Source organism: Lycium ferocissimum, chromosome 6 (genome assembly GCF_029784015.1).
Source record: "Lycium ferocissimum isolate CSIRO_LF1 chromosome 6, AGI_CSIRO_Lferr_CH_V1, whole genome shotgun sequence".
In the NCBI taxonomy this organism is placed as follows: Eukaryota; Viridiplantae; Streptophyta; class Magnoliopsida; order Solanales; family Solanaceae; genus Lycium; species Lycium ferocissimum.
The window spans coordinates 8292123-8304527 of NC_081347.1; positions in this window are offsets into that span (position 1 = coordinate 8292123).

Sequence of the window (12405 nt, forward strand, 5' to 3'; positions counted from 1 at the left end):
GAGTTAAACAATTTGTAATTACCACGCGCGAGTACAATAAAAAGTATCACAATTTGCTCCCGTTAAGACGTGGGTATATCAACACAAACCGAGTGGGAAATATTTGAATACATTAAAAGATGATATAAGAGATGTTCCAACTGCAAAGCTAGCTAATTAACAACGTAGGGAATAGAAGAGCTTCTCAATACTTCTGCATGGAGAATTTTGATCCATAAGGATTCGTTTGGTTGGTGGGATAATTAAGGATAATAATCCCGAATAACGCGTGAGATTATTTTATCCTACTAAATGTTTAGTTACTGATATTAATTAGTCCCAGAATTATTTTATCCCCACCATATGTACTAAAATGATGGGATTAGCTATTCCATATGGAAGGTGGGATAAGTAATCCCACAAGTTATCCTTATTTATCTCATCCTACCAACCAAACGACCCCTGAATGTATAGCCGCCCAACTCACCTGAATTTTAATGGGTTGGGTCAGCAACAAAGGTTGGGATCAAAGCTGACCTATCTTTTATCCGGGTCAATTTGAGTTGTTTCACAAGTTAGATAATGAAACGGTAGATGGACTTCTCATCTTCTGTGCCGGGTGATGCTTCTTTGAGGGCGTTGATTAATGTATTAAGTGATTATATATATTTTGAAGAATTAACCTAATAGCCGTTCACCCAACAACTTAAATTAGAAACAGCTCGCCAACGTATAATCTATATATAACATGTGTATAATCTATGTATACCAATTAGAAAAAAGTAATCTCGCCGACTAGCCGTGTGAGATCCCTTATATCTTCTTGGTCCGATGTAATGGAAGATATTGAACAACTGCATTAGTTTCCCTTTTGAAGAAATGGATTTTTGTTCAAACATCTTGTTTCAGAAGTGTTTCATTTCTCAAGCTTCATTCTTTTTCTTGAACATGGTAACTTAGATCCAATTAATAAATTATCTCTTTCCAATTAAAATGAACATTACTATCACTACTCATTTAGAAAGGGACAGTTTGAGTTGTATGCTTAGCCTGGTTAGGGTCGATTTGAAGTTGTCAATTATTTTATGCTTCATAATTATTGTATATTTAAGCTTCTTAGGTGGTAAGTGTCCAAAGATAGTCAAGAACACCAAGATCTTTGTCATTATTGCAAAGGTATTTACTATTTTTATGTGTTGCAGCCTTTTGTACATCTTGAACAAATGATAGAATATCTTGATTTAATTTCTTAATTAAACAGCCTCCTTATTTTTAACTTTTCTCTTCGCAGCTTGTAGTTACAAAACTTGTTATTCATCACAGCCATTCATTACCACGATCTGACGGCTTAACTTTTCCCGATATAATTTATCACATGTTATGGACAAAACAAACACCAAGCATCCTCATTGTTGTGGAATTAGGCTTATTTGGATGGTTGTTACATATAGTTTCGTGTCGTATTGTATTAGAGTGTATTATTTTGATAAAATGTCGTCTAGGCATTCCCTGTTGCTCTGATCTCCCTATGCCTAGGACGTATAAGTCTGGGCCAAGAGCCATAGTTAGTTGCTGTTCTGGTCAAATATTTAGATAAATGTATATACTTTTTCTGTCGTACATATACGAGCAATAGGAAGAATAAATCTAGAATATCATAAACAAAAATAAGATAGGAAATACAATTATTGTAAAAAAGATAGACAAAAGATAAAATAAAATTATTAAATAACAAGCAAAAAAGGAAATGAAAAGACTACAACGCGATCACATTAAATCATATCAATGTTACATAAAATGAGATTTATTGTCGTTATATAATGATGGATATAGTGATAGAATACAAGCCAATGCTAGCTCCATCAGCAAGGAAAAGAAGGATCTTGAGTCTTGCAAGTCGGATGGTCAAAAACCACCGGCCCTCCACCTCCAATCACGTCATCTTTCTTATCTGTTGTCGTCTCGTTCTTCAACGTTGTCATTCTCTCCCCCTGTTAAAAATGTTGCAAATTACTAGAGTTTATTACATATGATAAAGGCATTGATGACTTTGGCTAGTGGCGGAAGAAGAAGATCGAGTTGGTGCGTGGTAAGTTGGCATGCACATTTTGGCTAAAATAAACGGGGTTAACAGCAGAAAGACAAAGTAATTTGAGCCACTTTATAGCGTTAAGAGCATATATGAACGATAGTATAACATTAAAGACATATATGAACCGATCGATAGTATAACGAAGAGCAATGTATTAAACTTTTTTCAATAGTAAAAGAGTAAATGATGACCCTTTTTCCTAAAAACAAGAATAACAATTGGAGTTCACAAATTAAAACGACTAAGTTTAGTGTTCAGTTCGAACTTTTTATTAGAGCCATCCTTTATAACAGTATTTTATCATAATGATCCAATCTTATTCGACACCAATTTTCATTATGTTATATTATATGACTATATAATAATATTTATATATATAAAAAATATTCAAACAAACGAAACAAGATTTGACTGTATATACCTTTTCTTCAATGGTGGCCTTGGTCTTCTCCATGCCAGACTTTGCTGAGGCTGTCGCATCAGCTGTTTTCTCTTTAGCTGGCTGCATTTTATTTTGTCTACTATGATATGGTTTCTTCAGCTCTTTTAACGAGTTGCTTTAATTTGTGTTCTATAGTATTTATATTTGCGAGATGTAGAAAAAGAGAGAAATTTGTTACGTCTTTTATTGGCTTTGAATCAGAGAACGAAATGCTGCCACGTTGATTAGAAGAGTACGTGGAAAATTGAGCAAGTTAGGATTGTTGACCACTTGACTCGTTTCAATAGGTCATCATGCCTAATTCAGTAATTGTTGTTGAAGGAGTAACGTAACTTCACTTGTCATGGGTTCATTCGGTAGGATAAGCTATTCCATATAGATGGGATTTAGTGAGATAGAATGTGATAACTTATCTCACCCTTTATATGGAATAATTTGTCCCATCTTTTATCTCATATAAATGAGATTGGGTGGGATATTAAAGGAGTTATCCCACCAACCAAACATGTGATAATCCCAATCTCATGTTATTAGTAATCTCATCCCATCCAATCTCTCCTACCAAACGACTCATAAGAGGGAAATATATTAGTCTATTGATCTAACCCGTTTTGATCCAGATAAATTTTGAACAGGTTGAACTATAATTCGTTTATTAACTTGACTCATTTTGATCCTCCCATTTAACATCCTTACTTGTTCTCTTACGAGAAGTCTCTGTAAGAAAAAACTTAATTTGTACCTAATTGTCTACCAAAAATAGAAGATATTTTCAAGAAGTTATTAGAAAGAGAAATACATTGTCCTCAAAACAACATTATACAAGTAAATATTTACTTGGGACCTTCCTTCTTTATAATCATAAATTTATGTTGTCCGGATTCTTTAAAAATAATGACAGGTATATTTTTGGAGAATCTGTAGTGCAACAATATTTTGAGAAATTTGAACAATATGCCTACTCATCTAAGAGGGAATAAGTATTATATTCAGTCTGCATGAGCATACATATATTATATATACAACCAGCACGGTCTTAATAATTGTAAAATAACAGCAACAACTTTACATGGACTCTATGCAGTAGTATGCAACTCTGCATACACCAGACTATTATTTATTGAAAAATAAATGTGCTTAATATTCTAATCTGAGGAGGAATACTCATATCATAACTCGTTAGGTTACCGGATTATATAACCTTCATGTGGTTGCAGTTTTATTAGGAAATGTACTAATCAGAATATATCTTTTCTAGAAAACACTAAGTAAACTTCGTTGACTTTAATGAACAAAAGATAATTTTATATGACTTTAGTGATACAACGGGCGACCACTCGTGAAATTAACATGATGGACTTGGTGAAATAGATGATAAGTTTACGTAGTTCATCTGATAACTTGTTTGTGCAAATCAATGACAACCATGAAAGTATTGGAATCATACTTCTTTCATTTGTCTAAGAAAAAAATCTCTTCCCAGTTTAAAATTTGTATGCATCAATTGATTCTGTTTGGAGGTTTTATTCTTCTTTTTTATTAAGAAATAAAACTGATTTGATTGTCAAAAGAATTAGAAATGCATGAACAGGCCAGAGAGGGAAGGAAACTAGAGGTTTTTTTATACTATATATGATATGAGCATGAGTAAACTAGGGATCTGAGATAAAAGAAGACCAATATTTTTGCATACAAAACTTTAATCTGAGTAGAGATTTCATAAGCAAATAAAAAAAGGACTACGATTATAATATTTTCATTGTTGACATTGAATGAATTCCTTGCCCTCCCCTCATTTATTGTTGTGAGTTCTCTTCATCTGGTTGTCACATGAATTGAATTGAATTGAATTAAGGATGAAAATCTGGTAAAGAATAATGGTTTATATACAGGAGGCGTGGTACTTTAGTGTTATTTTCATTCCTTTTCACATAATTGCTAAATTGTATGTTGTTAAATTAAAAAAATATTAGTAAGTTGGTAATTTCAAGGGGAAATATTAGTAAGCTTATGATTTCGGGAGGGGGGGGGGGGGTGTGGAAATATTACTTAGTAAGTTGTTACAAAATTAAGTAGTATTTGATTTACATAATTCTTTATTACATAAAAGGGTGGGAGAAGGAAAAGAGAAAAAGAATCGTAACTTATGAAAATCAATTATTTACGATATTTATAAATTTTAAATTCTTTATTGGTATCAATTTGCTTTTATGTTTATTTGGTAAGTGTATTTATTATATTAAGAATTTAAGTGTATTATATTAAGAAGTTAGATGTGTGTAATCAAGTACTTTTGGGAGTCGCCTAATTGCTAATTGATAAATAGGAGACAACTTATATGCATGTTCTTTTGGAGAACACCTAACCATCCCTCCCTCCTCTAGACTTAGCACATTTTATTTAATGCACTAAACTTTGTTGGGAAGAAACAAACAATAACCAAATTGCACGACGAGGTAATAACGGAAGAAATACCCAAGTCAAAACTTCTCGTACTATTTGAACCAAAAGAAGACAATAAACACTAGCACAAATGGAAATCCGAGCAGCAGCTATACCAACAATAAAATAGCAAAGCAAGCAAAAATAAATTGAATGCAAGAGACACCAAATTTACGTGGTAAAACCCCTTCAAGGTGAAGAGAAAATATTCACGGGACCTCCAGCCCACAAAAGCTCCACTATAATCAACAAGAGTTACAACAATATCCTCCAAATGACTACAACAACAAAGCCAAGCACGGAGCAACAATACATAAAAGATAGCACCAAAACTAGTGAAGAAAAGAGAGAAATCACCCCCCAAAACGAGCTACTGTTCGTACTTGAAAACTGGAGCTACAGACCAAAAAATCCGATCTTTATCGTTGAAATTGAAGAACCAGATGTTGAGAACCTCCAGTTCAAATTTCAGCACGATCCAACGGTTAACGAATTAGGAAACACAATTTAAAGCGGACTCTTTGTAGCAGAAAATTTCTGGACGAAAATATGTTTTCTCTCTCACGTTTTTCTCTCTATATGGCCGCTATGAATTCACTCTTGTGTTCTAAAAATAAGACATAAATTGATCATATATATAGAGGAATTTTTTGGGGCAAAAGTGGCCTGGTCCAAATTGGATTGGATTTTCTAATCCAATTCCACATAGGAAGGGAAAATCCAAAAACCCAACAATTCTCCCCCTCCCGACTATGTGGAGGAAATTGCCATCCCGACTATCAAGCAACACTCTAAATCTAGACTTGCAGTCAAGCCCAGAACAACCTGAATGGATGACATCTTCACAACTGGAGAAAAGATTTCATCAAAATCAACTCCCTTCTTCTGATTAAAGCCCTTGACAACCAATCTAGCCTTGTACCGCGGCCCCGGGGTTACCATTTTCATGTTTCACCCTGAAAACCCACATGTTTTTCAAAGCTTTTCTATCTCTAGGAAGCTTAATCAGATCAAATGTACGATTATCATGCAAGGATTTAATCTCATCTTGCGTAGCATCAAACCACCTTTTTTTTTCCTTCACTATTCATGGCCTCATCAAAACTTTCAGGTTCTCCCCCATCAGTCAAGAGTACAAACTCATTGGGAGAATAACGAGATGAAGGTACTTTCTCTTTAATACATCTTCTGAGAGAACTTTCTGAAGCATCAATAGCGGGGTTCTTTGGCCAACCACATCATCTTCCACTGGAGCATCAACAACATCATGCTGGTCATTCTGAACATGATCATTATCTTCATTATCAACTTGATCTTCATTATTTGAAGATTTTCTTTAGGTGCAACAGTCACAGAAACTGGATCAATATCAACTAAGCTCTCATTGCTCTGAGAATCAACCTTTTCAGCTTTTTCAAAATCTTCAATTGTCTGGTCTTCAAAGAACATGACATCACGACTTCTAACAAGTTTCTTCTCAATTGGATCATAGAAACGATAGCCAAATTCGTCATGACCATAACCAATGAAGATACATTGCCTAGTTTTAGCTTTCAGCTTTGACCTCTCATCCTTAGGAACATACACAAAAGCCTTACACCCGAAGACTCTCAGATGAGCATAAGAGACATCCTTACCAAACCCAACTCTGTCAGGGACATCACCATCCAAAGCATCAATAGGAGATAAATTGATAACATAAGTAGCAGTATTAAGTGCTTCTGCCCAAAATGAATCTGGCAACTTAGCATCTGAAAGCAAACATTTAACCCTCTCAACTAGAGTTATGTTCATCCTCTCTGCTAAACTATTTAACTGAGGAGTCTTTGGAGGAGTTTTCTGATGCCGAATACCCTGATGTCTACAATAATTATCAAAAGGACCAATGTATTCACCACCATTGTCTGAGCGGACTCATTTTAGTTTCTTCCCTGTATGTCTCTCAACCAAGGCCAGAAAAGTCTTGAATACATCAAGTACTTGATCTTTAGACTTTAAAGGAAATACCCAGAGTTTGCGAGAATGATCATCAATAAAAGTCACAAAGTAAAGTGCACCACCACCAGAGCTTACTTTAAAAGGACCACATAAATCAGAATGTACCAACTCCAGCAAATCCAGCTTTTTTGAAGGTGAATGACTCTGAAAAGAAACTCTTTTCTGTTTCCTGGCTAAGCAATGAACACATCTCTTTAAATTTGCTTGTTTCACTCCAGAAAGCAAATTCTACTTAGCCAAATTATCAATCCTCTTCTCGCTCATATGACTCAGCCTTCTATGCCATAACTTTGATGAAGTATCATCCTCCACCAGATTTACTGAGTCACTACAAATGGAGCCCTGAAATAAGTACAAGTCAGATATCTTGTTACCTCGAGCCACAATCATTGAACCTCTAAGAAGCTTCCACTAGCCACCACCAACGGTTTGATCATAAACCTCATCATCAAGCTTTCCTACAGAAATCAAATTCAGACGAACATCTGGAGCATGCTTGACATTGTTAAGAACCAACCTAGAACCATTCTTACTTTTCAAGTAAACTATGCCAATATCAAATACCTCAACCTCACTATCATTGCCCGTTCGTAACATTCCAAAATTACCAGGAGTGTAAGAAGAAAATAATTCCTTCTTTGGCGTGACATGAGAAGTGGCACCTGAATCCACGAACCAGGTAGACTCATCACAAATAAGATTGATATCATTTTTACCACAAGTAAAAAGAAGATCATTTTCAGCAACAATAGCAACACATTTTTCATTATCTCCATCTTTCTTTTGCTTTTTCTGGTCTCTCTTAAACTTGTAGCAATGTTTCTTAATGTGCCCTTTCTAGTGACATTAGTCACATGTAAGATTCTTGTACCTGGAGGATCTTGACTTGCTTCTACTTTTGCCTATGGCATTTTGACCTCTGAAGTTACTTCTCCCCTTGTCTTCAGTAACCAAAACATCGGAGTGTGAAGTTGAAGAAGATGAAGTTTGAGATCTTCTTCTCATCTCTTCATTCAAAACACCACTCTTAGCATATTCCATAGTTACATCATCACTGGGAGCAGAATTAGTCAAAGAAACTCGAAGAGTTTTCCAAGAGTTTGGCAGGGTATTAAGAAGCCAAAGTCCCTGTATTTCTTCATCAAACTTGACACCCATTTCAGACAGCTGATCAAGGACACCCTAAAAATCATTTATATGATCAGAAATAGGACTGCCCTCTTTGTATCTAATATATATCAATTGTTTCAGTAGGAACAACTTATTATTACCGATCTTGAAGCATAAAGTGTCTCGAGCTTTTCCCACAAGCTTTTAGCATTTGTCTCATTCGCAATATGATTTCGAACATTATCTTCAACCCATTGCCTAATATAGCCATAAACCTGTAAGTGCTCAAATTTCCAATCCTCATCTTCAATAGACTCGGGTTTCTTAGAAGCAAACACAGGTAAATGTAATTTCTTGACAAATAGAATATCTTTCATCTTGCGTTTCCAAATATGGTAACTACTGCCTTTTAAAAAAACCATCTTGCTCATATTTGCCTCCATCATTCAAATAGATGATCAACACAACCAAATACAACCACAAGCTTTGATACCACTTTGTTAGGAAGAAACAAGCAATAACCAAATTGCACGACGAGGTAAGAACGGAAGAAATACCCAAGTCAAAACTTTCCACACTATTTGAACCAAGAGAAGACAATAAACACTATCACAAATAGAAATCCGAGCAGCAGCTATACCAACAATAAAATAGCAAAGCAAGCAAAAGTAAATCGAATGCAAGAAACACCAAATTTACATGGTAAAACCCCTTCAAGGTGAAGAGGAAATATCCACGGGACATCCGGCCCACAAAAGCTCCACTATAATCAACAAGAGTTACAACAATGTTCTCCAAATGGCTACAACAACAAAGCCAAGCACTGAGCAACAATACATAAAAGATAGCACCAACTAGTGAAGAAAAGAGAGAAATCACCCCCAAAAATGAGCTACTGTTTGTACTCGAAAACTGGAGCTACAGACCATAAAATCCGATCTCCATTGTTGAAATTGAAGAACCAGATGTTGATGTTCAAATTTCAGCACGATCCAACGGTTAACGAATTGGGAAACACAATTTAAAGCGAATTCTTTATGTAACAGAAAATTTCTGAACGAAAATCTGCTTTCTCTCTCATGGTTTTTCTCTCTATATGGCTGCTATGAATTCACTCTTGTGTTCTGAAAATAAGACCTAAATTGATCCTATATATAAAGGAATTTTTTTGGGCAAAAGTGGTCTGGTCCAAATTGGATTGGGTTTTATTAATCCAATTTCACATAGGAAGGGAAAACCCAATAAACTTTGTGTTGTCTTATTTACTCTAAGGATGTGACTTATTTTGATCGATTTGGTACGATTTTTAGTACTTTGATTTGGTCTTTTTTTATATTTAATTATAAAATGTTATACCAATATCATATCTAATTAAATTCGTATCCATGATTTGATTCTCTTTTTGGTGTTGGTTTATTTGATTCGATGACTTAGATTTATTCAGCTTGGATAAAAAATTATAATCTCTTTTCATCTTTAAGAGGTACAACAAAATCTTAAACAAAATACTAAATCAAATAAATGTCCGCAAGAACTTTCAGTTTTCGCAAGAATTTTATTTTCGGCATAAGTAATACATATATTAAATTTAAACCCAAGGAGGAGGGCAAGCTCATATAATTAAGAGCTAGTTCGGTCACCAGAATTATGAAAATTATATCGATATAAAATTCAGAATTATTTTACCGTTTCTTTGATTGTATTTTTATTTTCAGCATAAGTAATACAGACATAATTTCTTCTAATACCCGGGTTGAAGTTAATGTCTAACCCAAACTGCAATGGTGGTCTTTTAAATTAAAAAGAAAAAAACAGAGATATTGCTTTAAGTCTTAGAATCCATCATGAGACAAAAGAAAAAAAATATGTGTCAAGATTAGTCGTGTGTCAAGACTCCGAAATATCAGGTTTCGGGACTCGTGTTAAGTAGACACATGACTAATCGTTGGTCAAAGTATGGAAAAAACACTAAGTTTTTTCAAACAAAACTTACTTCGAGCACCTTTTGAACCCCTAAAATGACGATCCGAACGTCTACGTATCCTTGATGTATTGAGCCTACATTATTGTACGCAGAAAAAAATATCAGGTTCTATATAAAATATTGACGTTTCGAAGTCTTGACACACGACTAATCGTTGGTCAAAGAATGGAAAAAACACTAAGTTTTTTCAAACAAAACTTACTTCGGCCACCTTTTGAACCCCTAAAATAACGATCCGAACGTCTACGTATCCTTGATGTATTGAGCCTACATTATTGTACGCAGAAAAAAATATCAGGTTCTATATAAAATATTGACGTTTCGGAGTCTTGACACACGACTAATCGTTGGTCAAAGTATGGAAAAAACACTAAGTTTTTTCAAACAAAACTTACTTGCCACCTTTTGAACCCCTAAAATGACGATTCGAACGTCTACGTATCCTTGATGTATTGAGCCTACATTATTGTACGCAGAAAAAATATCAGGTTCTATATAAAATATTGAAGTTTCGGAGTCTTGACACACGACTAATCATTAGTCAAAGTATGGAAAAAACACTAAGTAGGCTCCGATTACTAAGTGTTGCAAAAAAAAAAAAAAAAAAAAGTTTACCAAATTTTTTTTTATTTTAGTGCTAGCTATAGCGCAGTAAAATACTGCGCTATGAAAAAAAAAAATTCTTTAGTGCAGTAAAATACCGCGCTAAAGATAGTTTTGTAACTTTTTTTTTTTGTTGGGGTATTTTGGTTCACTTGGTTTTTTATTGAGTCATTTTGGTTCCGAACTCGTGTTAAGTAGATGTAAGTACACATGAATATATAATTAATTGGATTAGTATAATACCGAGTGTTTATAAATTATTTTCCATAAATATATGGACAACTAATTCTCTTATGACTTTTGGAATAGGAAGAAAAATAACTAGTGCAAAGCAATTATGGAGTATTGCTCTTTCACGCACAAATTTTAATGCGTGAAAGCCCAAATCATTGTTTTGCGGTTTGGTCTTTCACGCACTAAATTAGTGCGTTAATACTACTTATTTTTTTTTTTTTTTTTTGTATTTGTTTGGTTTAAATTTTTTTTTTTTGTCCTACAAAAGTCGCGGATTCTTTGCTTTATACATGGACTGAAGATCATCTCAATAGAACTTAAAAGAACATCATCGTCAAATAAATTAAAGAAAGCGACAATGAAGAAAAGATATACATAGTTTAGTAAATCATTGATTCAAATTTGATGACTCCATACAAAGAATTAAATGGTGGAAGGAAGGGGAGTGTGGATTGTAAATCCATCCATCATATAGTTACAACTTGTTTAGATGTCTGTTACCATTTATATTGTATCATATTGTTACTTTAAATATGATGTTTGTTTGGATATTGTTAATTAAATTTTACTGAATCATATCGTTTAGTCCATTGTTATTTAACGAAGAAAAGTCTCATTTTATATAATAGTTGACTTGTATAGTTCACATCATTACCTTTATTATTTCTCTCATTTTTTTGTTATTTTATACTCCTATTTTATCAGTTACTTTACTTAATAACTCTACCATATACCTATATTCTATAAAATTATTACTTTATTCTTCAGATTCTTGATGCATGACATTATGTAACGATTGAAACAATAAGCTCTATTCAATATTTATCAAAGTAATACACTATAATACAATATCGTATACGATACATTATGAAATAATATATAAAAACAATCCAAACAAGCTGTTATTAACCTCATAAAAATACCTCTGTTGTATAATCATCCTCTCATTCTATACAAAAATAAACTGATCATTCTAATAATCTAAGTCTATATCATTTGCAAGATATTTACGCAAGCCATTCTATAGTTGTGCATTATTATCATTTTAATGGATACAATCAAAAGAAAAAGATATGCAAATGTGCTAATTAGAATATATTTTCTCTAAAAAAGGTTAACATAAAGTTCTGGACTCTAATAATACAAAAAATAATTTTACGACTTTATTGATATAATGAGTGATCGTGTGTGAAATTAACACGATGAACTTGATGAAAAACTGATGATAAGTGATCGTGGAGTTCATGTGACAACTTGTTGCACACATCAATGGTAACAATGAAAGTATTGGAATCATACTACTTCTTTCATTTGCCTATGAAGTCTCTACTCATGAGATCAAAATTTGTATGCAAAAATTATCTTCTTTTGATCTCAGATCCCTACTTTAGTCATGCTCATACCATATTATATAGATAAAAAAGAATCTCAGTTTTCTTTCCCCTTCTGATGCTTCTTCTAACTCATTTGATAATCAAATCAATTTTTTTTAATCCATGAGAAGAACAAAACCTTCTTACT